Source organism: Cetorhinus maximus, chromosome 36, assembly GCF_964194155.1.
Source record: "Cetorhinus maximus chromosome 36, sCetMax3.hap1.1, whole genome shotgun sequence".
Classification (NCBI taxonomy): Eukaryota; Metazoa; Chordata; class Chondrichthyes; order Lamniformes; family Cetorhinidae; genus Cetorhinus; species Cetorhinus maximus.
In genome coordinates this window covers 4,635,020-4,661,909 of record NC_135914.1, presented here as the reverse complement: position 1 = coordinate 4,661,909, position 26,890 = coordinate 4,635,020, and the positions used below count along the sequence as shown (strand labels likewise).

Below are 26,890 nucleotides of genomic sequence, written 5' to 3'. Positions count from 1 at the left end.
TGAAGAATAGGCCAGGTATGTGTGCAGCTGGCACCCATTCTGTCCCCGCCTGGCCGTCAGGCTTTCAGCAGAAGCCACCACGTTAAGAACCAGCCGCAAAAAACAAGTTGTCAAAAATATTTTTAAAAATCAGGGGAGATAGTGGGGTAGCGGTAATCCTCTGGACCCGTAATCCAGAGACCCAGGTTAACGCTCTGGTGACACGGGTTGAAGTTCCACCATGGCAGCAGATGGAATTTTTTTTTTTAAATATTAAATTAATAAAATTTGGAATTGAAAGGCTAGTCTCAGTAAAAGGTGACCATCGATTTTTGTAAAAAAAAATAAAAGAACCCATCTGGTTCACGAATGTCCTTTCGGGGAGGAAATCTGCCGTCCTGGCCCGGTCTGGCCCCTACATGCGACCCGCAGCAACGCGGCTGACTTTTAACCGCTCTCCGAAATGGCCAAGCAAGCCACTCGGTTCGAGGGCAATTAGGGACGGGCAACGAATGCTGGCCTGGCCACGAAGAACATTCGTGAACCAGACGAGCTTTTACGACAATTGATAGTTTCGTGGGATGGCTTTTTAATAATTCCAGATTCTATTAATTAGAATTTAAAATTTCACCGGCTGCCGTGGTGGTGGGATTTGAACTCGTGTCCCCAGTGCATTAGCCTGGGCCTCTGGGATTACCAGTCCAGTGACATTACTGCCCCATTCTTGATAGCTCTAGCAGTGCTGCAGGACTGAGGCGATCCCCTGTCAACCTGCACCAGCATTTATCCACAACGCAGAAGCATGGGCATGCGCCATTTCGTTGCAAGGTTATCAAACAAGGCTGAACTCCCCCCTCACTGTCCAAGTTGGTAAATTCAGTTATAAATGACCTGAACTGAACTGGTTAAGTCCTGTCTTGATCCACCTGGGCTACAGCAGAATCATTTCAAGCAGCAGTGAAAATCCTGGGTGAGGAAGAGGTGAAAAATAACAAAATCAGACAGGGCTGCCACTCTGGATTGTGAGAACTGTTATGCTTACTGGAGTTGAATACTGCATGCTAACATTCATTGTCTAGGCTAACTCTCCGAGACAACAAAATATTTTTTATCCAAATGTGTTTGGATTAAAAAAAGACACCAGTATAGGAGAGAATTAAGGGAAGAGAAAAGACCTTTAGGTCCTGCCTTCAATAAAGACAAATGATAAAACGTTTGCTAAACCATGATGCTCTCGCAAAATGCCAGAAACTCTGGACGGCTAAATGGGGAAAGACTGGCTGCTTTGCCTCAGTGTAACCCTGACTCAAAGTATGAGCCACGTTCTATATCAAACGGATTTGGATGAGGCAAGGCTGGGCGGTAGGGTCCATGATGAACTTCAGCCGTGCACAATATTGGCTCTCCTTACTCAAGGAAGGATATACCAGGACAGGGTGCTAGAAACACTCACTGGATCGATTCCCAGGATGAGGGTTGTCCTGCAAAAGGAGACACGCAGAAGGTAGAGAACGTGCAGCACAGAAACAAGGCCATTCACGGAATCACAGTTCAGAAGAGGTCCTTTGGCCCATCGAGTCTGCACCGACACGTGAGAAACACCTGACCTACCTACCTAATCCCATTTACTAGCACTTGGCCCATAGCCTTGAATGTTATGACGTGCCAAGTGCTCATCCAGGTACTTTTTAAAGGATGTGAGGCAACCCGCCTCCACCACCCTCCCAGGCAGTGCATTCCAGACCGTCACTACCCTCTGGGTAAAAAAGGTTTTCCTCACATCCCCCCTAAACCTCCTGCCCCTCACCTTGAACTTATGCCTCCTTGTGGCTGACCCTTCAACTAAGGGGAACAGCTGCTCCCCATCTACCCTGCCCATGCCCCTCATAATCTTGTACACCTCGATCAGGTCGCTCCTCAGTCCAACAGGTCCATGTTTATGCTCTACATGAGCTTCCTCCCACCTGCTCTTCGTCTCACCCTGTCAAATTGAGCAGGGGTAGGCCATTCGGCCCCTTGAGCCTCTCTGCCATTCAACTAGATCATGGCTAATCTCCTACCTAAACACTGTCTTCCCGCACTATCCCCGTATCCCTTGATGTCACTGGTATCTAGAAATCTGCTTCGAACACGCTCAATGACTGAGCCTCCACAGCTCTCTGGGGTAGAGGATTCCAAGGATTCACCACCCTCTGACTGAAGAAATTCCTCCTCATCTCAGTCTTAAATGGCCCACCTTTTATTCTGAGACTGTGTCCGCCCTGGTTCTAGAACCCCCAACCAGAGAGAACATCCTTCCTACATTTATTCTGTTGAGGCCTGTGAGAAATTTCTATGCTGAAATATACTCCAGAGAATGAGGGCCCAGTCTATTTAATCTTCCCTCATAGGACAATCCCTCCATCCCAGGAATTAAATTAGTGAACCTTCATTGCACTCCCTCTATGGCACATATATCTTTCCTTAGATAATGAGACCAAAACTGCACACAATACTCCAGGTGTGGTCTCACCAAGATTCAAATCAACCGCAGCAAGACTTCCTCATTCCTGTACTTAAATCCCCTTGCAATAAAAGCTAACATATTATTTGCCTCCCTGAGTGCTTGTTGGACCTGAACAAGAACACCCAGGTCTCTTTGGACATCAACATTTCCCAATCTCTCCCCATTTAAGAAAAACTCTGCGTTTCTGGTTTTACTTCACATTTTTCCACATTATATTTCAGCGGCCATGTTCTTGCCCACTAGTTTGGTCTGTCTAAATCTCCTTGGAGCCTCTTTGCATCTTCCTCACAACTCACATTTCCCACCAGTTTTTTTTGGTGTCATCAGCAAAGCTGGAAATATCAATTTGGTCACCACATCCAAACCATTGATGTAGATCGTGAATAGCTGGGGCTCAAGCACCAATCTTTGCGATACCCGACTAGTCACAGCCTGCCAACCCGAGGAATAGTCAGTTTATCCCTACTCTCCGTTTTCTGTCTTCGATCTATGCCCATCATATTACCCTCAATCCCATGTGCTCTAATTTTGCTTACTAGCCTCCTGTGTGGGACCTTATGGGAAGCCTTCTGAAAATCCAAATACACCACATCCACTGGTTCGCCCTCACCTACTCTGCTTGTAACATCCTCAAAAAAACTCCCAACAGGTTTGCCAAATATGATTTCCTTTTCATATATCCATGTCGACTCTGCCCAATCCCACCATTATTTTCTAAAAGCCCAGTTATCGCATCCTCTGTAATAGATTCCAGCATTTTCCCTGCTACTGCTGTCAGGCTTACAGGTGTGTAGTTCTGTTTTCTCGCTTTCCCTCCTTTCTTAAACAGCAGGGTCACATTCGCTGCTTTCCAATCTGCAGGCACCGTTCCAGAATCAATAGAATTAAGAAAGGTGAACACCAATGCATCCACCTCTTTCAACACTCTAGGACCATATTCTCCACAGTTTCGATGAATGAGAGGTGACCCTATTGAAACGTATAAAATTCTTAAAGGGCTTGACAGGGTAGATGATGAGTGGATATTACCCCCTGGCCGGGGCAGCCTAGAACTAGGAGCCAATCCCGGAATAAGGGGCTGGACTTTCAAACTGAGATGAGGGGGAATTTTTTCGCCCAAGGGGGTTATGGATCTCTGGAACTTTCTGCTCTGGATCTTCTTTTCCTTCTTCTTGGGCAGTCCCTCGGGATCGAGGGTGACTTGCTTCCACTCTGGTTCGACGGGTTCTGGGGAGGTGGCCCCAATAAGTCCAATGCGCGATCTGCAGACTCTGCCACATGCGGGGCAGGAGGTGCTTGAAGGGTCGGGCAGGTGGGTTGTTCGGAGGTTCGTGTGCTCCCTCCTTCGCCCCAACTTCACCTCTGCACGCGCCTGACAAAGTCTCCCGATGTGTTCGGTGCCTTCCCGAATCAGCTTTCACCATCGGGCTGTTTGATATTTTCAGAGATGCTTTGAGGACATGCCTAAAGTGTTTCCAGTGTCCTCCCGGGAGTCTCCTGCTGTGACTGCGTTCCGAGTGGAACAGTTTCTTCAGGAGTCTGGTGTCACGTATATGAACGACATCGTACCCAGCAGCGCTGGTTTTGAGCGATTAGCACCTCGATGCCAAGTAGGTTGGCTTGGGAAAGGATGCTACTGTTGGAAAACCTCTCTTTCCTCTGGGTGAAAACATATTTCATCTCCCCTCTAATCTTTCTACCAATCACTTTAAATCTATGCCCCATAGTCACTGACTTCTCTCCTAAAGTAAATAAGCCCTTCCCATCCACTCTATCCAGGCCCCTAACAATTTTGTACATCTCAATGAAATCTCCTCTCAGCTTCCAATGTTCCAAGGAGAACCCCAGCCTATCCAATCTTTCCTCACAGCTGCAATCTTCCAGACCTGGTGACATCCTCAAAAATCTCCTCTGTACCCTCTCTAATGCAAGTACATCCTGCCAGTAATGAGGTGACCAGAACTGCACACAAGTACTCAAGTTGTGGCCTAACTAATGTTTCATATAGTCCCAGCATATCTTCCCTGCTCTTGCATTCTATGCCTCGGCTGATAAAGGAAAGGATTCCAGAAGCCTTCTTTACCACCTTATCGACCTTCAGGGATCTGTGGACATTCACTCTAAGATCTCTCACTTCCTCTACACCTCTCAGTATCCTCCCATTTATGTGTGCAATCCTTTGCCTCGTTCGATCACTGCTTCGAAATCTGGAATGAAAAATCCAGGTTATTGTTCCTCTTATTTAAGGGCTATTGCAGCACCCCAGCAGAGGGGAACTGCCGCCGAGCGGCTGCAGCAATCAAATCCGGGAATCTCTGGTCTGCAAACCTGCAACACACGGTTTTATCAACGAAAAGGGCAGCTTTCACTGTTGTTTAGTTGAGAATACAGCAACGTGTGGCAGGCATTTTGTGGGATGGGAAAATCACCTTGACCTTTTAAATGGTTTGAATTTTCATAAAAGCTTTGCATAGAGCTTCTCAAGTTGCTGGTCCAGATAGACTACCACAGAGTCAAGTCGAGTCAACGCGTCCAACTGTCTGGCAAGCAAGGAGTGGGCTGCCCAGGTTGAGGCGTTTAAGATCGCCTCAAAAATTTAAATCCACCATAAGCTCTGGGTAAAGCTTTCAGGAGTTTTAAAACAGCGAACGTGAGAATTAGAAAAAAAAAACTGTTTGTTTAACCTTTGGAACTTCAGACGGATCAAGCCCTTGCTGACAAGCGTGCCCTGACATGCATTAAGATAAACCATTTCTCTGGGTGTACAAGGACGAAAAACAGGAAGAAAATTAGAAAGACGGAGAAGGAAAAGGCCTTTTAACGTTCGCAGGAGTTACATTCTATGACTACTTACTGCAAAGGCAACAGCAGATCACAACTATCGCCGCAGACTGGGGTTTTACACACACTACGAACGGCTTTAGCTGTTTCAAAAGGGAAACCAATGCCAATTGCTCTGCCCCCCAACACTAACCTTTTGGGAAATGGCCTCAAGCTTTTGACCCCTCTGGATCTGAGCATTAGAAGGTGTGTGTAATTATCACATGGGCTGCAGCGGTTCAAGGCAGTGGCACTCCTCCACCTTCTCAAGGGGCAATCAGGGATGGGCAATACGTGGCGGCCTAGCCAGCGACGCGCACACCCCAGGAACGTGCACATTTTAAAAAAAAAAAAATGTATCCGCGTTTCAAATTACTCTGCCCCCTCGCATCCCTGCTCTCTCTCAAATTATACACACCTAACCATTCTGAAGCATCCCGACATCAGGAAATAAAAGCTGGGCCCGAACCCTAGCTCTGGGGCCACTTATGTTCTTCCTCCTCTTTCAGGTTGGACATCCACAGATCGGTTAAGGCCCCTCCCACAATACTCTTTTCTTTATTCTTTCAAGGGACGTGGGTGTCGCTGGCAAGGCCAGCATTTGTTGCCCATCCCTAAATGCCCCTTGAACTGAGTGGCTTGCTCACCCCATTTCAGAGGGGCAGTTAAGAGTCAGCGATGTGGCTGTGGGTCTGGAGTCACATGTGGGCCAGACCGGGTAAGGATGGCAGATTTCCTTCCTGAAAGGGACATTCATGAACCAGATGGGTTTTTACAACAATCGATGATATAGTTGTCATGCCCACCGTTATGGAGACTAGCTTTCTATTCCAGATTTATTAATTGAATTTAAATTCCACCAGCTGCCTGGGCCCCTGGATAACTAGCCCAGTGACATTACCACTATGTCACCGTCTCCCCTTATGCGTCGTATTCTTTGGCTGCGACTCATCTTGGGATTTCAGGGGTTTGCGAGAGGCACCATGTGAATTTGAAGTGCTTTCTCTTTTCTTGTGTTGGCTAAGAATTCAGGAGAAGATGGAGAACATCCATCTCAATGAAGGTATTAACAATCCGGGATATGCAGTATAATGTACTATGAAAAGCTTTGCACTTTTTTAAGATGATAAAACGCTGGGGAGGAAGGTTGCACTTAGCAAGGGGAAGTGATCTGGAGGACGTCGATGAACATCAAGGTCGGACTGAACGATAAGAAGTGGATGCAGTCATCAACAGGAGGGCCGAGCCCTGTGGGGAAACGGTGAATGGAATCAGGTGAGTCATTAACTCAAGGAGATATTGGTCAAAGGTTACACGAACAGGAGAAACAAGGTAGCCACAAACCTTCTTTTACAGCTCACATTGTTAATGTGACCAACAGGTGACTCATTCATTGTCTTCCACAAAGCACTGAGGGGGAGATGGAGACGTGGTGATGATGTCACTGGACTAGTAATCCCAGAGACCCAGGCTAATGCTGTGGGGATACTGGTTCAAATCCCCCCACGGCAGCTGGTGGGATTTAAATTCAATTAATAAAATCTGGAATTGAAAGCCAGTCTCAGTAATGGTGACCATGACGACTATCAATGATCATCACAAAAGCCCATCTGGTTCACTAACGCCCCTATAAGGAAATCTGCCGTCCTTACCCGGTCTGGCCTACATGTGACTCCAGGCCCACAGCAAGGGGGCAATTAGGGATGGGCAGCAAATGCTGGACTTGCCACATCCCATGAAAGAAAAAAAAACAACTTGACCACCCACCCCTGCAATCTTCAAGCCGCGTTCATTTTACACAAGAGAGAGTCAATCACCATACCATTAGCTGCTTTTGTTGGGGGAAGTTTATTCCCCAGAACTACTGTTGTAACTGGAGGAAAAAAAAACACACAAAAAAAAAGTTTCAAGTTGCAAAGTTTTTCATTTTAACCCATTGACAGGATGTGGGCATCACTGGCAGGGCCAGCATTTATTGCCCTTGTGAAGATGGTAGGTGAGCCGCATCCTTGAACACAACCGAGAGGCTTACTCGGCCATTTCAGAGGGGCAATTAAGAGTCACCCACTTTGCTGTGGGTCTGGAGTCACGTGTAGGCCAGACCGGGTAAGGGCGGCAGATTTCCCTCCCTAGAGGGACATTAGTGAAGCAGATGGGTTTTTACAACAATCGATGATAGTCTCTAAAGGTGTCTGTGAGACAAACTTTCGACTCCAGATCTACTGAATAAATTGATTTAAATTCCCCCAGCTGCAGTGCTGAAATATGAACTCGTGCCTCCGAATTGCTAGTCCAGTAAGTTAACCGCTATACTACCACACCCACAAACTGAATCAGTGCCAGTGGGTCAAAAATAAATGCTGCTTTAGTACATCAGCATCAATGCTACTGCTTGTAGCTACTCCTACCAGGAGGCGGAGATTTGCTGTCACATTCATCTCTGTCTCGGACAATCCTCACACATCCACTGTAACTCGAACTAGTGTGCACCGGCTGTGACATCCGTCATCCAACTATGTCTAGGTCCATAGAACCATAGAAAAGTTACAGCACAGAAGGAGGCCATTCGGCCCATCTTGTCCATGCCAGCCCGAGGACACCCAGGTGCCCTTTCTAATCCCACCTTCCTGCACCCGGCCCATAGCCCTGCAGCTTACAGGTACTTTTTAAAAGAGAGTTTAAAGTTTCTGCCTCTACCACCAACATGGGCAGCGAATTCCGGACACCCACTACCCTCTGCCTAAAAAAGTTCTTACTCATGTCCCCCTTACACCTTCTGCCACTTATCTTGAATCTATGTCTTCTGGTTCTAGAATTCTCCAAAGGAAACAGTTTTATCCTGCCCACCCTATCTATTCCCCTCAATTTTGTACACCTCAATCTAGTCACCTCTCAGCCTTCTTTGTTCTAAGGAAAATAACCCCAACCTATCCAATCTCTCCTCGTAGCTACACTTTTCTAACCCTGGCAACATTCTTGTAAACCTCCTCTGCACTCTCTCCAGAGCTATTACGTCCTTCCTGTAACGTGGTGACTAGAACTGCACACAATACTCCAGTTGTGGCCTCACCAGTGTTTTATACAATAAGGTCGAACCCTCTTCCAAGAGGGCGAAATGGAGAGCATCAGAAGAGATCTCTGAAGCTTTTCAGCTCTGATCAAATGGCCAAAATACTGACATTTCTTTTCTGGTTGTCATTTTTTTTTTAAATGAAAGAGTTTTTTATGCTCTTGCCATCTCGAATGCTTCATTTGTCTAATGGTCTGGTATATGAAATTTTAAGTATCACGATTTAGAATCCACTTTCCAAAGACCTCTATATCCTTCCACAGATCTTACTGTCCAGATTTCTGAGGCAGACAGGAAAGTGGATCAGCATCAATAAGGGAGAAAATAAACGTGCCATGTCCTTCAGTGAGGCATAAGATTCGCTTGTATGACACCCAGTCATCCTGGTTTGACCCCACCACCAATAACAGTACTGGAACCCTATACTTATCTAACTTACATATTTCAAAAGCGTCCTCAACATCCTATGGCTCACTTTGAGCATGGCCGAGCAACATTCAGAGAGCTGACCGTAAACACTGCCAACACCAAAGAAAAGGTCTCAAAGGTTTAGGGAAGGAATCCTCAGGGCAAGGACACAGAGATAAAAGCTCTGCCATCAAGTGAGGAATATTGTGTGCGTGTGCCTTTGTGCATGTGCCTGCATGCATGTGTGCACGCTTGTGCGTGACACAAGAAGCTAAAGCGAGAGCAGCAGAGGCCGGAATTGGAGTTGGAGGAGGTTGCAGTGGGTACAGTGCAGCAAGGGCTAAGAAGGATCCCTAAAAGAGAGAACCAGGGTTTTGAGTTGGCTCACACTCCACACACATCTCAGTTTTAAAATTCCTATTCCTGCATTCATAACCTCCCGCCCCACACCCCAGGAATGCGCCACACCCCATCTCTGAGCTCCTTATGCACTACGACCCTCCAAGATTTCCGCGCTGCTCAAACCCCAGCCTGTTAAGCATTCCCCACTTCCTTTGCCCCACCACTGGTAACCATCCTTTAGCCATTTAGGCCCCGAACTCTAGAAATGCCTCCTCACAAACTCCATCTCTCTCCAACTCTCTCTTCCGGTTAAAACCTCTCTCCTTTACCAAGCATTCAGTCATTTATCTTTGGGTCTCCTCATGCCAATTGTTGTCTGATTCTGCTTGTGAATAGCCTTGGGGTATTTTTACGATATTAAAAAGGCAAACACAAGTTGTTGTAGTAGGTAGATCCAGATCAAAACGCTCTTCAGATATCACGGGTTTGGAAGGAAACACCCTGGTTCCAGTGGACCTAGATTTCCAGTGTCGAGCTTTATACTTTGTGGGAAATTTTCATGTCAATACCGCTGTGGGTTTGTATAAGGCTGGTTAATTTTACACACACCTCAAGAAAAATATGTATTTTTCATACCCATAATTTGGAAATTTTGTGCTTAATCTCTAAAACCACTGCCTGCAAGCATCTACAAGGCACAAGTCAGGAGTGTGATGGAATACTCTCCACTTGCCTGGATGAGTGCGGCTCCAACAACACTCAAAAAGCTCAACACCATCCAGGGCAAAGCAGCCCCACTTGATCGGCACCACATCCACCACCTTCAACATTCACTCCCTCCACCACTGACGCACAGTAGCAGCAGTGTGTGTACCACCTACAAGATGCACTGCAGCAACTCACCAAGGTTCCTTCGACAGCACCTTTCAAACCCGCGACCATTACCACCTAGAAGGACAAGGGCAGCAGATTGCACAGGGAAGGATTTTCCCCCCATCGGGGTTGTGTGGGGGCGGGCCGGAGCGAGCGCGAACCCGAACTGCGCCCCCGATCGGGTGCACGCTGCCAATTAAGGATTGCCCAGCGTGACGCACACCTAGAAGTGCTGTGCGCCCCCTGTGCGGGCGGGGGGGGGGATGCCCGGAGCACGTGAAAGAGCTCAGAAATCTCCCTGAGGCACGATTAGTTTAACTTCTGGCAAATTTGATAAAATTGAAAAAAAAATTTTAAGGACATGTCCCCTCATGTGAAACTGTCACATGAGCTGGAACATGTCCATTAATTTTTTCCAAAATTTTAATGCAATTAATAAACCCTTCATGAAGTCTCATCCCGCCCATGGATGAGGTTTCATGAGAACTGCAAAGGCCGCCTGGGCTCTTCGCCTGCCTGTCAACATTAAGGTTGGACGGGCAGCATTCTTAACAGCTTTAATTACTTTGTTAATGGCCTTAATAGGCCTTTGACAGTTCGGCGGGTGCGCAGCAGCGTTGGCTGTGTGTCCGCCGAACTGTCGATCTAAATGACGCGCGGTGACGTCAGGACGCCCACCCGACATCACCGCGCATCATTTTACGCGTCGGCGAGCGGGCACCGCCCCTCCTCGCCGACGGGAAAATTCCTCCCATGGGGAACACCACCACCTGCAAGTTTCCCTCCAAGCCCCACACCACCCTGACTTGGAAATATATCAGCCGTTCCTTCACTGTCACTGGGTAAAAATTCTGGAACTCCCTCCCTAACAGCACGGTGGGTGTGCCTACACCACAGGGACTGCAGCGGTTCAAGGCGGCGGCTCCACCACCACCTTCTCAAGGGGCAATTAGGGATGAGCAACAAATGCTGGGCCCAGCCAGCGACACTCCCATCCCATGAATTATTATTATTATTATTTTAATTAACAGCTCCGCTTCAAAGAGAAAGATTTACTAGGATTTTCATTTAGGCAGACTAGATTACTCAAAATGCAGAACTGAGAACGGACTCGAATAGCTCATACCAAGAAAAAATCTGATAGCTTTGTTCTTCACAGTATCATATGTTTAGCGTGCAATACCCAAACCAGTTGAAAATAGCTCTCTGATTTGTGAAAAAGGAAAGCCAGTAAATCAAACTATCATAACTCCCACCTCGTCCTCTCAATTCCCTAGGGCTGCAAAGGGGAAATTCACATCATTATAAATATCTGATGCAAATCTCCTGCTCTGTAAAAAATCAATGTTCATATTTGTTGTGAAATTTAGCGACAGCCGCAATCCTCCATATCAATCTTGAAGCAGATGGCTCAGTTAGCGATCACCCTGATCAAACATGTCAGAAACAAAAAGGGACAGCAGCCCTTCTCATTGACTTGCTCTTCCCTCTCCCCCACCTTTCCTTCTGCCCCACCACCCCCTCCTCCTTTGCCTTCCAAAGGTACCAACTCCTAAGAATTAGGAGCAGGCGGAGGCCATTTCGGTCCCTCGAGCCTGCTCCGCCACTCAATAAGGTCATGACTGATCTTCTACCTCCACTTACTCCACCCTCCGTCTTCATTTCCTTATTGCCAAAAAGTCTATCCATCCCCATCTTGAATCTACTCAATGACGGAGCATCCACAGCTCTCTGGGGTGGAGTATTCCAAAGATTCACAACCCTCCAAGTGAAGGAATCTCTCCTCATCTCAGTCCAAAATGGTTGGCCCCTTAGCTTGAGACTGTGACCCCGTGTTCTACACTCTCCAGCCGGGGAAGGGGGTGAATAGCAGCCTCTCAGCATTGACCCCATCAAGCCCCCTAAAGAATCTTACACATTTCAAATGGGATCACCGCTCATTCTCCTAAACTCCAGAGAGCATAGGCCATTCTGCTCTTACTCAGGTACTGCTCCAGGGCATACAGACTGTCCAATATTTCAGCCAAATGTCTACTCTACATTCCAGAGACCGTGGTGGACATCACAGCAGAGGACAAGCCTGGCCTCACCCAATATTTACTCTTTAGCAATTGACACTGGGTTGCAAACAGGAACCTCTGCTGTTTTACCATCTTCCTCGGCCAGGGGTGCAAGAGAGGACAAAGCATCTCATACCCTAGCTAACAAAGCACTAAGATTAAAATTGGACCTGTTGGCCTGGGTTAACACCAGTCACTACCTAGATCAGTGGAATGAATAGTGTGCCTCAAAACGGTCAGATCTTAGAAAGTCTAGCTTATTTCAATAAACTGAAAGCAGAAAATGCATAATTTTGCCAGGAGCTATACATGGTCTAGAGGTTACCCCAGCTCTGTTAATAAGATCCACGCAGGTTGGTGAAATGAAAACTAAGACACAGAGCCTTGCCCTGCTGAGAGAGTTTATTGACTTTGTTCAGTGTCAACACTCCTCACCTCCACCCAGTGTCCCAGTTATCTCCTGTATGGTGTGTTCAGAAAATAACCATCACCTGTTTCCATTAACAATGTAATTGACATTAATAAACCTTAATGTCATTGATAAGCTCAGCGTCACAATAACACTTCAAGAAGAAAAATGAAAAAGAACACCAATACGAAAAGGTAATTTGTAAATGGAGATTGTGGGTAAACATGTCTAAGATTACGACATGCAGAACAAAGTCATTACGCACATAGTTTCCAAACCCATGACCTCTAACACATACGAAAAGGACAAGGGCAGCTGACGCAAGGAAACACTACCGCCTGCAAGTTCCTCTCCAAGCCACACAACATCCCGACTCAGAACTATAACTCGGCCATTCCTTCACCATCGTTGGGTCAAGATCCTGGAACTCCCTCCCTAACAGCACTGTGGGTGTACCTACAGCATACAGACTGCAGCAGTTCAAGTCAGCAGCTCACCACCACCTTCTCAAGAGACAATTAGGGATGGGCACTAAATGCTGACCTTGCCAGCGACACCTATATCCCTTGAATTCGTACAAAGAAAAACAGTAGGTGCTGTCTGTCTGCATTTGCAAGGAACGTAAAAGCAACCAAAGCTCCAGAGAGATTTATTACTGGAGCTCAATTTCCTTCATTTCTGCTCCAGATCAGGTACAGATCCATGCTCTCTAGCGTGCACACCAGTGCTACTAACTGGGACAGAATACAACCAATCGTCGTCCACATTTGCAATATGACAGATGTCAATCACCTCAAGGGTCAGATATTATGCAAGCTAGGTCACGAAAGTAGGAGATGCTATTTAACCCGTCTAGTTCACCCTTCCAAACAAACACACCCTGATAGGCAGGCGAGTTTGTATCTGGGACCTCCAATGATTTCTGAGTTTTTGCTCTTTACCACCACCCCATCCAGGCGTGAATTACTTGGTACGAGGAAGCGCATCCCACTGGTTTAAAACTGATAAAAAAAGGCAAGTGTAGAGTCATTATGGCCTGAACTTTACCTTCGTTGTGCGGGCGCGTGCCCGACACACCGGAACGTAATACGACGCTCGATGTTTCATTCGGCGGGTGCGTGCCGGAGTCGGCTGCACGTCCGCTGATCATTGAAAGGCCTATTAAGGCCCTAATTAGCTTGAAATTTATGCTGCCCATCCAACCTAACGGTTGGCAGGCAGGCGAGAAGGCCAAGCGGCCTTTACATTTCTTTTTAAGGAAACCTCATCCACGAGCGGGATGAGGTTTCCAGAAGCTATCATAAATGAAGTAAAAACTTTCTCTTGAAATGAAAAACATGTCTCATCTCATGTGACACAGTCACCTGGAGGGGGACATGTTTCATTGAACTTTTATTGTATTTATTAATCTCAGGCAGATTGAAGCGCTCTTTTGCGAGCATGCACAAAGTGCGCGCCAGGCCCGGCTCCCCCTCCTCCCCACACCCCCCACCACACACAGGTTGTGCTCAACTCTACCGCTCGCGATCCACGCAGGGCGGGCCTTAAATGGCCCACCCGCGTGAAATCGCGGTGCGGAGCCGATCACGGGTGGCGGTTGGCTCCCTGACTGCCCACTCCTGCCGAGCCCACCTGACGCAGGAAAAATTCAGGCCTATGTCTCCTCATCTTGCAATAGTGCTGAGGATCAACTCATTACCCATGTAGGTCTATACGATTCCCTCCCATGCATAAATTTGGAGAGCGTTGAAGAAAGGCAACAGAAGCAAGAGCAGAACAAGGAAGAGAAATATTCTGCTCCATTGGAACAACTCAATGCCCTTGAAGTACCGTCGATATATTCCCAAAAACTGGCTGGGAAGTAAGAAAAAGGGTTGGGAGGAATTGAGATGTGGGGAAGAGGAAAAATAAACAGAACAAATATAAATACTGTAGCTACAAGAGCAGGTCAAAGGCAGAGAATTCTGCTGTAAGTAACTCACCTCCTGACTCCCCAAAGCCTGCCCACCATCTGCAAGGCACAAGTCAGGAGTGTGATGGAATACTCCCCACTCGCCTGGATGAGCGCAGCTCCCACAACACTCAAGAAGCTCGACACCATCCAGGACAAAGCAGCCCCACTTAATTGGCACCCCAACCACAAACATTCACTCCCTCCGCCACCGACGCACAGTGGCAGCAGTGTGTGTACCATCTACAAGATGCACAGCAGCAACTCACCAAGATTCCTTCAACAGCACCTTCCAAATCTATAGGTGAACAGTATTTGCCACGTCAGGATACAGGGCAGAAGAGCTTTGGATGAGCTGCAGTTTAGAGACACAGACAAAATACGGAGAAAGAAAGCAATACTAAAAAAGTTAAGTGCCAAGAGTGAGAATCGCGTAACAAATTTCACTTTAATAACTGACCACCATTTTCAGAATTACACATCTTCACGGCCCAGGAAGCCCTTAAAGAAAATAAATTTCATTATAACAGAATTTCTCTATTTGAGTGTCTACGATTAATTTCAGTACCCCTAGAGTAGGCGATGATAACGAAAGGTGCTAGGGTTTATATGCCTGGTCACTATCCATTAATACTTGCTAAAAAACATGTAGATGTGGGATTGGGGCAGAATTACAGTAGATTCAGCAATCTCCCACTCCGTGGTCAAACAGAGTGCCGACATTCACAGTCTAGATCCAGAACAAGAATAATAATGTGTTTATGTCACTTCCAGAGGGCTGCCATTGTCCACTGAACTGCACCCAGCAACAGTCAGGACATTGTCCTAACTCGACAGTGAAAGCTCGATTAGAGGGCAAAGTTCACTCAGGACCAAGAGTTTATGCCCGTCTGCCATAGGTCTCCATGCGACTGAAGCAAAATTCACAATCCGCAGATCTTTGGGCACATGGAGCAGGACATCCCACCAGGTAGTGCAGGATTTGCTTTCTTTCCTTCTCTGCTGCCACTCCGCCTCATCATCAAGACGTTGGAGCTAGAAGCGTGATACAGCTCGACAGACAAGTCACCGCCACTTAGAACAATTGGTAGTGATCTCCTCCCAGTCATTAATGCTCTCGCAACAGTCCTCCCATTGAATCCAGAGGATGCAATGGAGGCACTGCTGGTAGAATTTCTCTAGCACTCTTGGGTGTCACTGATACGCAGTCCAGGTCTCACTGAATGGCGCAGCAGGCTTGACAGACTGTGTGGTCTACTCCTGCTCCTCTTTCTTGAATCTTGTCTTGTACAGGAGTGTGGTGGCGACACTGTTCTGTACACTAGGGCCTTTGTTGACTTGTGGAGGTCTGCGTAGTCAAACATTCGCTGCTGTAGTTTGTAGAAGGCCGAGCTGGCACATATGATGCGATGTTGGATCTCCCCGTCAACGGTGGGCCTTTTGAGAGAGATGGCAGCCAAGGTATGGGTAGTGCTCAACATATCCCAGAGTCTTTCCTTCAACATAAACGGGATGTGGAATATTTGACTGGCCAGGTCGGGGTTGATATAAGAGTTTTGCTTTGGCAACTTTCAAGGACAGGCTGAGTTTCCTATATGCAGCGTTGAAGAGATCGACCAATCTCTTGCAAATCTGATAGAGAATGGGCAATGACATTGCAGTCATCCGGAAACTGTAGATCATGTATATCCATGGTGGTCAGTTTAGTTTTGGCACAGAGACGGCGGAAGTTAAAAAGTTTGCCACCTCTACTGTATTTAATTCCAACATCAGAGGGCAGTTGATCTTTGATGAGGTGAATAGCCAATATCAGGTAAATAGAATGAGGTCTAGGTGGCGATCCAGAGAGAAGCCTAACACATACCAGGTCCCATTCACACATCACCTCACTCCCACTGTGCTCGCTGACCTACACTGATTCCTGGCTAAGCAATGCCTCAATTTTAAAAATTCTCATCCTTGTTTTCAAATTCCTCCACTGCCTCACCTCTCCCTATCTCCAACCTCCTCCAGCCCTAGGACCCTTCAGGATCTGTGCTCTCAGCTAATTCTGGCCTCTCGAATATCTTCGAATTTAGTTACCCCATGCTGGTACCTTCAGCTGCCTGGGCCTTAAGCTCTGGAATTCCCTCCCTAAACCTCTCTCTCTTCTCCCACCACACCCCCTCCCCCCTCAACTTTAAGACACTCTTTAAAACCCACCTCTTTCATCAAGCTTTTGGTCACCTGTCCCTAATATTTTTTTTTATTCGTTCAAGGGGTGGGCGCCTCGCTGGCTAGGCCAGCATTTATTGCCCAACCCCAATTGCCCTTGAGATCTGAGTGGCTTGCTAGGCCATTTCAGAGGGGCATTTAAAAAGAGTCAACCACATGGCTATGGATCTGGAGTCACGTGTAGACCAGACCAGGTAAGGACAGCAGGTTTCCCTCCCTAAAAAGGACATTAGTCAACCAGATGGGTTTTTATGACAATCGACAATGGTCATCATCAGACTTTTAATTCCAATTTTTTTTTTATTTATTGAATTCAAATTTCACCATCTGCTGGTGGGACTCGAACCCAGTGTCCCCAGGGCATTACCCTGGGTCCCTGAATCAACAGTCTAGTGACAATACCACTACGTCACCATCTCCCCAATAATATCTCCTTACGTGGCTTGGTGTCAAATTTTGCTTTATAACGCTTTCTGTGGAGCATCCCATGACTGCATTGATGACACTATATAAACTACAGGCTGCTGTTGTCGGTTAGTAAAGAACTACCCCCAAAAAGTGCATTTTTTTTTGAAGAAAGTACTGCCCGGGATTCAAAAATAGCTGCAAGCAAAAACAACTCTGTAGTATTCAATACATTATAGTGTAAATCAGTTTTTTTTCCAATCGTGAAAAATCTATTTACCTTACCCCTTGCAGAAGGTCTAAAAACTGCGCCAAGTCACAAGAGATCATTGGAAGAAATCTAAGACATGTAAAGGATTTCCTGTGAAAGAAGTGCTCCACTGACAAATATGGAGTTGATTACTCAGTACAGTCGAGGACTGCCTACATGCGAGCAGCTCAGCGAGTGGCGGCCACCAAGGTTTGGGGGAAGAGACAGGCTTTTGTACAAACCTGTTCCCCGTGCAGCCAGTTTCTTTGGTGGGGCACCCCGGAACCTGCCCTGCCAATCCCGCAGGGAGTCTCAAATCAACATCACCAGGGCCCGCTGCCTAAAGTCTGGCAAGAGACAAGCGCAGCTAGAGTCCCTCCGATCTCGCCAGATTTACACAGCTCGAGTCGGTTGCCCCTGGCAAACATTCCTACAGTCGCACCTCAAGTCAATCAAGCAGCAACATTTTGCATGTGTTTCTCTTGAAACGATATTAACCCTAAGAGAGGGAGGCAGATACTTCAAAATAGATAAACCGGAGTTAAAAGTAAACACTTGTTAATCGGCCATACTTGCACCTAGGACAACCAAGAAAGGGAGAACTTGCATTCGCACAGCGCCTTTCACGACCTCAGGACATCCCAAAGTGCTTCTCATTCAATTAAATGCTTTTGAAATCGTAATGTGGGAAGCTAGTGACAGATACGGGAGGTTAGAAGATCATTTGAGGTTCCTCTGATAGCCAGGCAGATAAAAGGTGATGTCCATGGCAGTACAACATAACAGAAACCAAAACTAAGTAAACAAAAAGGTCTGCCCTGAATGCACTCATAGCCAGGCACTAGAAACGGCCCTGGTACTGCTGGAGGGAAACTAAAGTAAACTGCCCAGGGCTCTCGATCCCAATTACAATAACAGTGCACCCAGCTGGAAAAAAGCAGAGCTACGAGCACTGGTTGAAGACAGGATTGGTCTCCGTTCTTCTCTTCCCTCACACCATCGCACCCTCTACCCACTGCCCCCATAAGCCAACACCTTGCAGACTTACAATACCAAGACTCGCAAATAGAACAGCACTTGGGCAAGGACTGGTGACTGCCAGTGTCCCAGCAATGAATCAATGTTTCATCAGGAGACAAGGAGAATTAGGGATGGGGGAGACGACACTAAGTAGTTCACACCGCATCATAATACTGTGTTCCCACCGCACACTACATTTTAAAGCTCCACGTAAACCACTGCACAGTAAAAAGTTCGCATACCTGACAGCGATACGACCTTTGCTTCTCTGATACAAGGGTTTCAAAACCTTACACTTATGCGAGGAACTCCCTTACCTCTTTCCCTGGCCTGCCAAACAAGTTACAAAAGTGCCTTGGATTCAGACTTTAGTCGACACGTGATTCCCAACACAGTCATCAGGAATGTGGAGCGAGTCACTATCTAGCCCTTTCCTCAAACCGGTGCTGATAACATTGTCTCCAGGGTGCTTTTGGAACATCCCTTCAGAGCCAGTCGGGCTACACCAGAAACCACAGCTGCGCGCGCACACGCATGCCTAGAATGTGCACGCTTCCACAAGAGAATTAACACAACTCCCAGTCAGTGCAATTACAGTCTGTAGCAACAAATTAAAATTGTTTGCTTATCGCATGGCTGCCACACCAGTTAAAAATATTCTGTTTTGCACAGCAAGTTATACACTTAACTAGGAAGCTCTAAAGAGAGCTGTCCAAAGGTCACAACTGATATCTGTACAAATCTGGACTGTCAAATATTAAAATTCCTATTTCAAGTTACACGTTACCTCCCTTGCAATCTCCTGCCGAGTTTCAAAATAACCCCTTGCCTAGTAATAGGAATTTTTATTCCCTCCGACCTTGCTTCCCTGAAGATGCCAACTCTCACTGGAGGCATATTTAACTTTAACACCAGAAGATGGCAGGCAGAATACCCAGTTCTAGAGATCTGCCAAAGATGCTCCGATACAGCGCGCCACGAGATGACTGCGCGTGGCCCTGGGCAAGGTGCGTACCAATTTATTTTCCCCTCCTACTTTCTGGGGATGGGTGAAGAAGCGTTCGTTGCATGTGTAGTGTGCTCAGATTGGGCCCCTCAGCGATCAGGAACCAGTCAGGTACAAAATCTGCCCGGGAGTGAATTTAGTTTGTGCAAGGCAAAGAGAGGCGCAGGCAGGCAGAGAAAGCAGGAGAGGGGCAGAGAAAGCAATGTGAAGAAAGCAAGGCCATCCACGCGATACTGAGGGAGTTTCTATCCACTTGCAGTTCACTGCCATCTGTCACAGACACTTACTGCTCTTGCAGGGTTCCATCCTGCATCTCAGAACCCATAAAGTAAACGTCCTGCTGGCAATTAAGACCATTACAATTCCCACTGGATAATATAAATTGCTAAACAGGCATCTGTAAAATTCAATTCACCATCCCAGTTTCACTGCACAGTAAAGCAGCCAGTATGGGGCAGTTTCACAAACCTGAACATTTGAAATTAAGGTTACTCCTCTCACACAAATTGTACCACAGGTATCACAATTATTACCTGAAATGGCAGTGAAAGCAGATTCAATAGTAACCTTCAAAAGGGAATTGGAAGGACTATTGCGGGAAAGAGCAGGGGGAGAGGGGAACAGCCAGCATTGCCACAAACCCACTGCACCGAGAGAACCCATAGGAATATGAAATCTGTTAGCTAGGCTTATGCCAGCTCTTCAACTGGAACATGCTGTGTGTGCATTGCACGTTGCACCAGAGGCAAAACAGCCATACTTCTTCCCGCCAGGGTCATTAGAAAGGAGAAAGTGGACATTTACAAGTTATGTCATACCTGGGAACAGATAATTGACTGCGGAGCTACATCTCAGAGGTGGCGGTTAGATCAGAAACCCGACTGGCGAGTTACACTGCCACCTTCGCAGAGTGTACGTGAGCCCAGCTCCACAACATTATCTCCATACTCGCACTGCCTAATTACCAGAGGACCACGCTAAGATTTTCAGGGAGATATTAACCCCGTGCTTCCAGAAGCTAACCATTTGCTATCTGCGGTGGTTTCCTCTTGAGAAAGTTAACGTAGCCAGCTGCCAAGCTGACTTCCTGTACCTCTGAAGCTCACTTTGACTTTGCTCACATTACTACAATCAAATAGAGTGTTGGCGTTAAAGTCAACGTTTGGGTTTTCCACGCTGTTAAGATTTAATGGTGAACAGGGCGAGGTGGGGGAAATCCGTAATTTAAAAGATTACGATTTAATACAGATGAACGTGGCTGCAATGCAATGAAAGCCCAAAACGTCCCATTATCGGGCAATTACGATAACCACAACTTTTTCAGCATCTTGGGAATCCAACAAGGCCTGAAATGGCTTGGTGATGGCCAGCTAGGCCCATCCTTTCCTCTCAACGCCTCATCACTCAAATCAAAGGGGGTCCCATTGAACAAGACCCAGAGTGGCAGCAATAACTTGCATTTATATAGCAGCTTTAGGAAAAACATCCTGAGGCACTTCACAGGAGACTCATCACCAAGCTACATAAGGAGATATTAGGGACACGGGTCCAAAAGCTTGGTCATAGGTTGTAGTATTAGGGTTTGGGGAGTCAGGAGGCGAGTTGTCTGCTCGTCATTTGTGCCGCTTTGAAGCTAGATCCACCTTTTAAGGCTCTCCAATCCAGCATTCAGGTGTTAGCACAGGGATGCCTTGCTGTATACAGGTGAGGGGCTCCTGTAAGCACTCCCCCTGGCACCGACGACTACAAAAAGAAATGCGGCATTTTAACGCTGGGGGCATTTTCTCTTCCCTCCACCCAATAAGCGGTATGCTGACGGCATCTTTTTGTCCCCTGACTGGCAGCAACCCCCCAAGGTTAAAGATATAGCCAAAAGCCATCTTTAAAGGTAGACAAAAGACTCACCTCCTCAGATTCAAGAGGGGGCAAGGAAAGAGAGACCTGCACTTCTAAGTTTAGACTAAAAAGGACATTGGCTCACTGTGGAGTTCCGAGAGGGGGATTTTGCAGTCATCTTTTTAGGAAAGCCAGTAAGGATTACGTATTGTACTTAAAACTATAGTTTGCAGAACTCAAACAATCTGAACGCAACCTTCCAAGCACTCTATTCCCATTTTGCTGCATTATTTGTGTTACTTATTCCAATTTATTGGATAATTTTGTGCATTTAAGAGTTTAAATGATTTTGGACGATCACTGGATTTCGTTCACACAATTAGCAATTGCAAATAAGAGCCTTATTATTATGCAAAAAGTTTACACAAGCACTGAGGAATTTTGATTGCTCCAGAAGCAGACACACCTGAATTTATTTATTTTTTTTTTAAAAAGTATTTTGTACATTGTACCTCCCTGCAAGAGGCAGCCACACTGAATATACAACCGGACTAAAAAGGAAAAAAGACTGCTTAAATTTCATTTTAAGAAACGGAGAGAGAGTTGTTCATAAAGCTATTAAACGATAGTAAATCGTGGGAGTGTTTTATCGATACGTAGAAACAATTGCCATGTGTCGGAAAAACTATTTATAAAACGACCTTCAGACAGAGACTCATACGAACATACGAATTAGGAGGAGTCGGCCGTTCGATAAGATCACAGCTGATCTGATTATGGCTTGAACTCCACTTTCCCACCCACCCCTTGTAACCTTTAACATCCTTGTTAGTCAGGAATCTATCTACCTCTGACCCTGCCTCCACCACTCTCTGGGGGGAAGAGAGCTCCAAAGACTCACGACTCTTGAGAGAAAAAAAAGTCTCCTCATCTCGGTCTAAAATGGGAGGCCCCTTATTTCTAAACTGTCCCCCAAAGTTCTAGTCCCTCCCACAAGAGGAAACATCCTCCCCGTTTCCACCCTATCAAGTCCCCTCAGGGTCTTATGTGCTTCAATAAGATCATCTCTCATTCTTCTAAATTCCAATGGATACAGGTCCAACCTTTCCTCATAAGACAACCCCTTCATCCCAGGTATCAGTGGAGTGAACTTTCTTTGAACTGCTTCTAACGCATTTATATCCTTTCTTAAATAAAAAGGCCTAAAACTGTACAGAGTACGCTAGATGTGGTCTCACCAACACCCTGTACAACTGTAGTGAAACATCCCTACTTTTATATTCCATTCCCATCACAATAAAACAACATTCCAATTGCCTTCCTAATCACTTGCTGCACCTGCATACTAACTTTGAGATTCATGTGCCAGGACACCCAGGTCCCTCTGTACATAGGAGTTCTGCCATCCCTCTCTAGTTAAATAATATGCTCAGAACCAACTTGTGACTTTTGTCACTTGGGGATGAATCCAAGTCTCCCATTTCTATAAGCAACAATGGACATGACGCTTCATTAATCTATCTGCTCGGAGGTCATCAGGCAGCGGCCAACGTTTCAGTCGACGAGGCGACACACAACCTGCAAGCTCCTCTCAAAATGGTCACAAAATGGCTGCCCTCTTGACACATTTCTAAAAGGTGGGTTCAGGAGCAATATTTACAAGATGCAACCTTCACAATTTGAGGTTTCTGGCCAGCGATCATTTCAACAAAATCGGGAGGAAGGGAGTTCACCCTTTGCAAACTAACTATAAACATACATACACATTAGGAGCAGGAGTTGGCCACTCGGCCCCTCGAGCCTGCTCTGCCATTCAAGAAGATGATCACAGCTGATCTGATTGTAACCTGAACTCCACATTCCCACCTACCCCCACCCCCGCCAATATCGGAAATCTATCTACCTCTGCCTTAAAAATATTCAAAAGACTGTTTCCACCGCCTTTTGGGAAAGTGAATTCCAAAGACTCACGACCCTAAGAAAAAAATTTCCTCCTTATCTCTGTCTTAAATGGGCAGCCCCCTTAATTTTAAAATAGTGACTCCCTGGTTCTAGATTCTCCCACTAGGGGAAACATCCACCCTGTCAAGACCCCTCAGGATCTCATATGTTTCAATCAAGTCGCCTCTTACTCTCCTAAACTCCAGTGGACACAAGCCTAGCCTGTCCAACCTTTCCTCATAAAACAACCCACCCATTCCAGGTATTAGTCTGGCAAACCTGCTCTGAACTGCTGGCAATGCATTCACATCCTTCCTTAAATATGGAGGCCAATACTCCAGATATTCGCAGTGCTCCAGATGTTTCATTGTCATGTCCACATTGTCATTACCGAGCGGGGTGGTCTGGGTTGTCTGTTTCCAGAGATGAGAAAGGCAAGTGGTGACCGTTGCTATCTAGTCAATGCAGGTAGCAGACAGGCGTTTATATATTAGGGTCAGTTGATCAAGACGCTTGTCCTTTCCAGGACTAGCAATGTAAATAAGATGACTCATGAATGCAGATCAGTGTCGCTGGTTAATCTAGTTCTTCTTCCCCCTTATCAGGTGGTGTGACATTCCAATGTTCTCATCCGATATTGAGCAATAGTTGCGTGCATATATGTCTGATGCCTAATTGAACTGAGAGGAGCAGGTCCTAGTTACGCCCAAGTAATTTTTAAAGCATAAATATGGTGGGCGGGGAAGGATGAGTAACAAGGAATTTCCCCCCCCACTCCCCACCACCATATCCCCTAATGCTCCTCCAACACCACGATTCTTCAAAGAGAACAGGGTAGAGGGCTGCTTCTACACCAACACCTCAAAACGCTGGCCTTAGGTTGCCTCGGCGCTGTGCCAATGCGGCTTAGTGTCCGACATCCACATCTCATGTGAACATGCCAGATACCCTAACACTGCCGGCAGCCAGGAAGACCCCGGCTAAAAATAAGACTTTTACTCCCAGTCGTCAACTGGAGCCGATTTAACAAGTTTACTCCAGTGCGCTCAGGATGTTGCCAGCACCAGTCCCATTAAAAAGAGCAGCTTCGGTTCTGAAGGCTGTTGACACGCGGGTCTCCCACTGGCAACCTCTCGAGGCCCAGCAATAGCGCAGGTTGACCATTTTCCTCAAGTCTTGTCTTCTGCTGCCCGACCAGAAACGTCCATACCGTTGCTCTGCCAGACGCGCCGGGCCAGTTCACGGTGATGGTGTGAGCATGGATGAAACACTAGTTGGCGGCAGGTCTGATCCACAACTTCTCAAATCCAGAAATAAATTCTCTGTACTCCCGAGGGGCTTGAACCCACGTAAACCACCTCCACCCACTACCCCCCACCAAAACCTCAGGTGGTCAGCCTTAGCTCACTGGGTAGCAGAAGGTCATGGGTTTGAGTCCCACGTAAATCCACGCCGACGCTCCCAGCGCCAGTATGGAGGGAACGCTACACTGTCAGAGATGCAGCTCTTTCAGGAAGCATATTAAACCAAAGCTCCTCCTGAACAAAAACAGAAATACCTGGAAAAACTCAGCAGGTCTGGCATTATCGGTGGAGAAGAGCACAGTTGTTGTTTCAAGTCCTCATGACCCTTCAACAGAACTAAGTAAAAATAGAAAAGGGGTGAAATATAAGCTGGTTTGGTGGGGGGTGGGGGTTGGGACAAGCAGCCAGTGAAAGGTGGAGATAACCAAAAGCTGTCACAGACAAGAGAACAAAGAGGTGTTGAAGGTGGTGATATTATCTGAAGGAATGTGCCACGTGGGGTGAGACGGAGACGGAGACGGAGACAGTCACTGAGAAAGGAAATGTGGCCGTGAAAGCGGGTTCTGTTGAAGGGTTATGAGGACTCGAAACATCGACTCTTTTCTTCTCCGCCGATGCTGCCAGACCTGCTGAGTTTTTCCAGGTAATTCTGTTTTTGTTTTAGTAACCACCTTGTCAAACACCAGGAGAGAAATGGAAAGCAACGAAGGTGAACAAGGCAAAAGAGAGATTCGAAAATCCTGACGGAGAGTAGGACAAAACTTCTTCAAGGTAGGCATTTCTGTTGAAGGGTCACGAGGACTCGAAACGTCAACTGTGCTCTTCTCCGCCGATGCTGCCAGACCTGCTGAGTTTTTCCAGGTATTTCTGGTTCTGTTTTTTTTTGGATTTCCAGCATCCGCAGTTTTTTGTTTTTAAGCTCCTCCTGCTTTGGTTTGTATGAAAAGAATCCCATGTTCGCAAATTCAAAGGTTAGGAGAGTTTCTTCCCAGTGTCCTGGGCCAATACCTATTTCCTCAACTAACACTACTAAAAAAAGAACAATTATCTGGTCTGCATCATATTCCTATTTGTGGGACCTTGCTATGCACAAACCGGCCACTGATTCCCTTAAACACTGACTACACTTTAAAAAAGATACTTAATTTACTGAGGCACCATAGATATGCAAATATATTCTTTCATTAAAGCAGAGGTGAAAGACGGTACAAAATGTAGAAACATAAAAGATGTTGGTTTGACATCACTCTCCAACCATGCAAGTCCTTAAGAGCTGCTAACAGATGGTTGAGATACCCCCTAGGTTGCTACAGGTGTATTAAAAAATATTTACAGATTTTGATGGAGCACCTTTTGTCCGAACTCTCAGATAACCTGAAATCTGCAAGCTCCTCTTTGGGTAAAGTCTAAACCCACAGGTTGGGCGCGAGTCCACTGCACAAAAAACCGTCCATAAATCCCTTCACAGGCCCAGGACCTGTCGGAGAATCAAAAGGTGACGGGTGCGGAAAACGGGAGCGTCACAAGAGTGCAGTACGATCGTTGTTCAAAGTGGAGTTTGACTGAATGTCATTTGGGAGGAAGGTTTCATTCTGTGGTGGTCAGTGCTAAAACATGTTGGCTTTTCTTTACCACTGGGCTCATTTTTCATCTGGTGGTCTCAGGGGCACAGTTACGAACTGCTCCGCGATTCGGGTGGCATCTGCCAGGGGTACACTCACACTTTTGAAGGTGACGGGGGGGTGGGGGGGAAGAACTATTTTGCTTTTGAGACAGCATCGCTGGGCTGCATATCTAGCTAACTCCAGCGGGCCGTTTGCATTCGAAGGTTGCCAAGGCTGTGTCCCAGCAGGGGCAGGATGGGCCAAATGGCCTCCTTCTGTGCTGCAAGACTCTACAGCTCCATCTGGCCTATGCCAAGTGAGCTGACAGCAGGGCACTACGAGTAGTCAGTACACTTAATGGTGCTGGATACACCAGCTCGTTAAAGCCACTGAGAGCAATGATTGATCATTCAAGCACTAAATTCATGACCACCTCCAGTAACACAGAGTCAGTTCCTGACACACATGCATTCTGACAAGCCAAGTGGAAAAACTCCAACAGGGAAGAGGAGCCCACTCACTCTGCTGAAAGACATTAATCTTGGGATCTGACAAAAGGGGCTGCTACATAAAATGTTAATCAGCCTCTTCTCTTTTCAGTTACTGACAAACCTGCTTTGCACTGCCAACGTTTGCTGTTAAAAACTCTTTTAAAATAAATTACAGTAAAACAGGTGTACACCGCATCGGAGATAAAATACTTGACAAGTAGCCAAACTGCGCTCAGTCGTAGATGTGTCTGGCTTTCGTGCCCTATTTCTAAGTATTGTAGTTTAGAGTAATAATTTCTGTAGCGTGAATAAGCTTGTACCGTCTGTGCAACTGGCGGGTGTAAAAACGAGGACAGAACTATTGAGCAACGTTACTTTTCTCTCCAAGTTAAACAGCAATG

The 26,890-nt window shown here is 46.5% G+C and overlaps 1 protein-coding gene across 4 annotated transcripts in view; it reads right to left on the bottom strand.

Moving 5' to 3' along the window:
* The window catches only part of cgna (cingulin a), a 119,587-nt gene that overhangs the window by 80,965 nt on the left and 11,732 nt on the right, over positions 1–26,890 (bottom strand). For 2 of the 4 annotated variants that reach the window (XM_078534033.1, XM_078534036.1), the window contains exon 1: positions 18,550–18,746. The exons of 1 other annotated variant lie outside the window; for it this stretch is intronic. The gene's annotated coding sequence lies outside the window, so the exon portion shown is untranslated. Of the gene's footprint in view, positions 1–18,549; positions 18,913–26,890 lie in introns of those variants that run through there. One more of the 4 variants, XM_078534035.1, reaches the window with a different exon arrangement.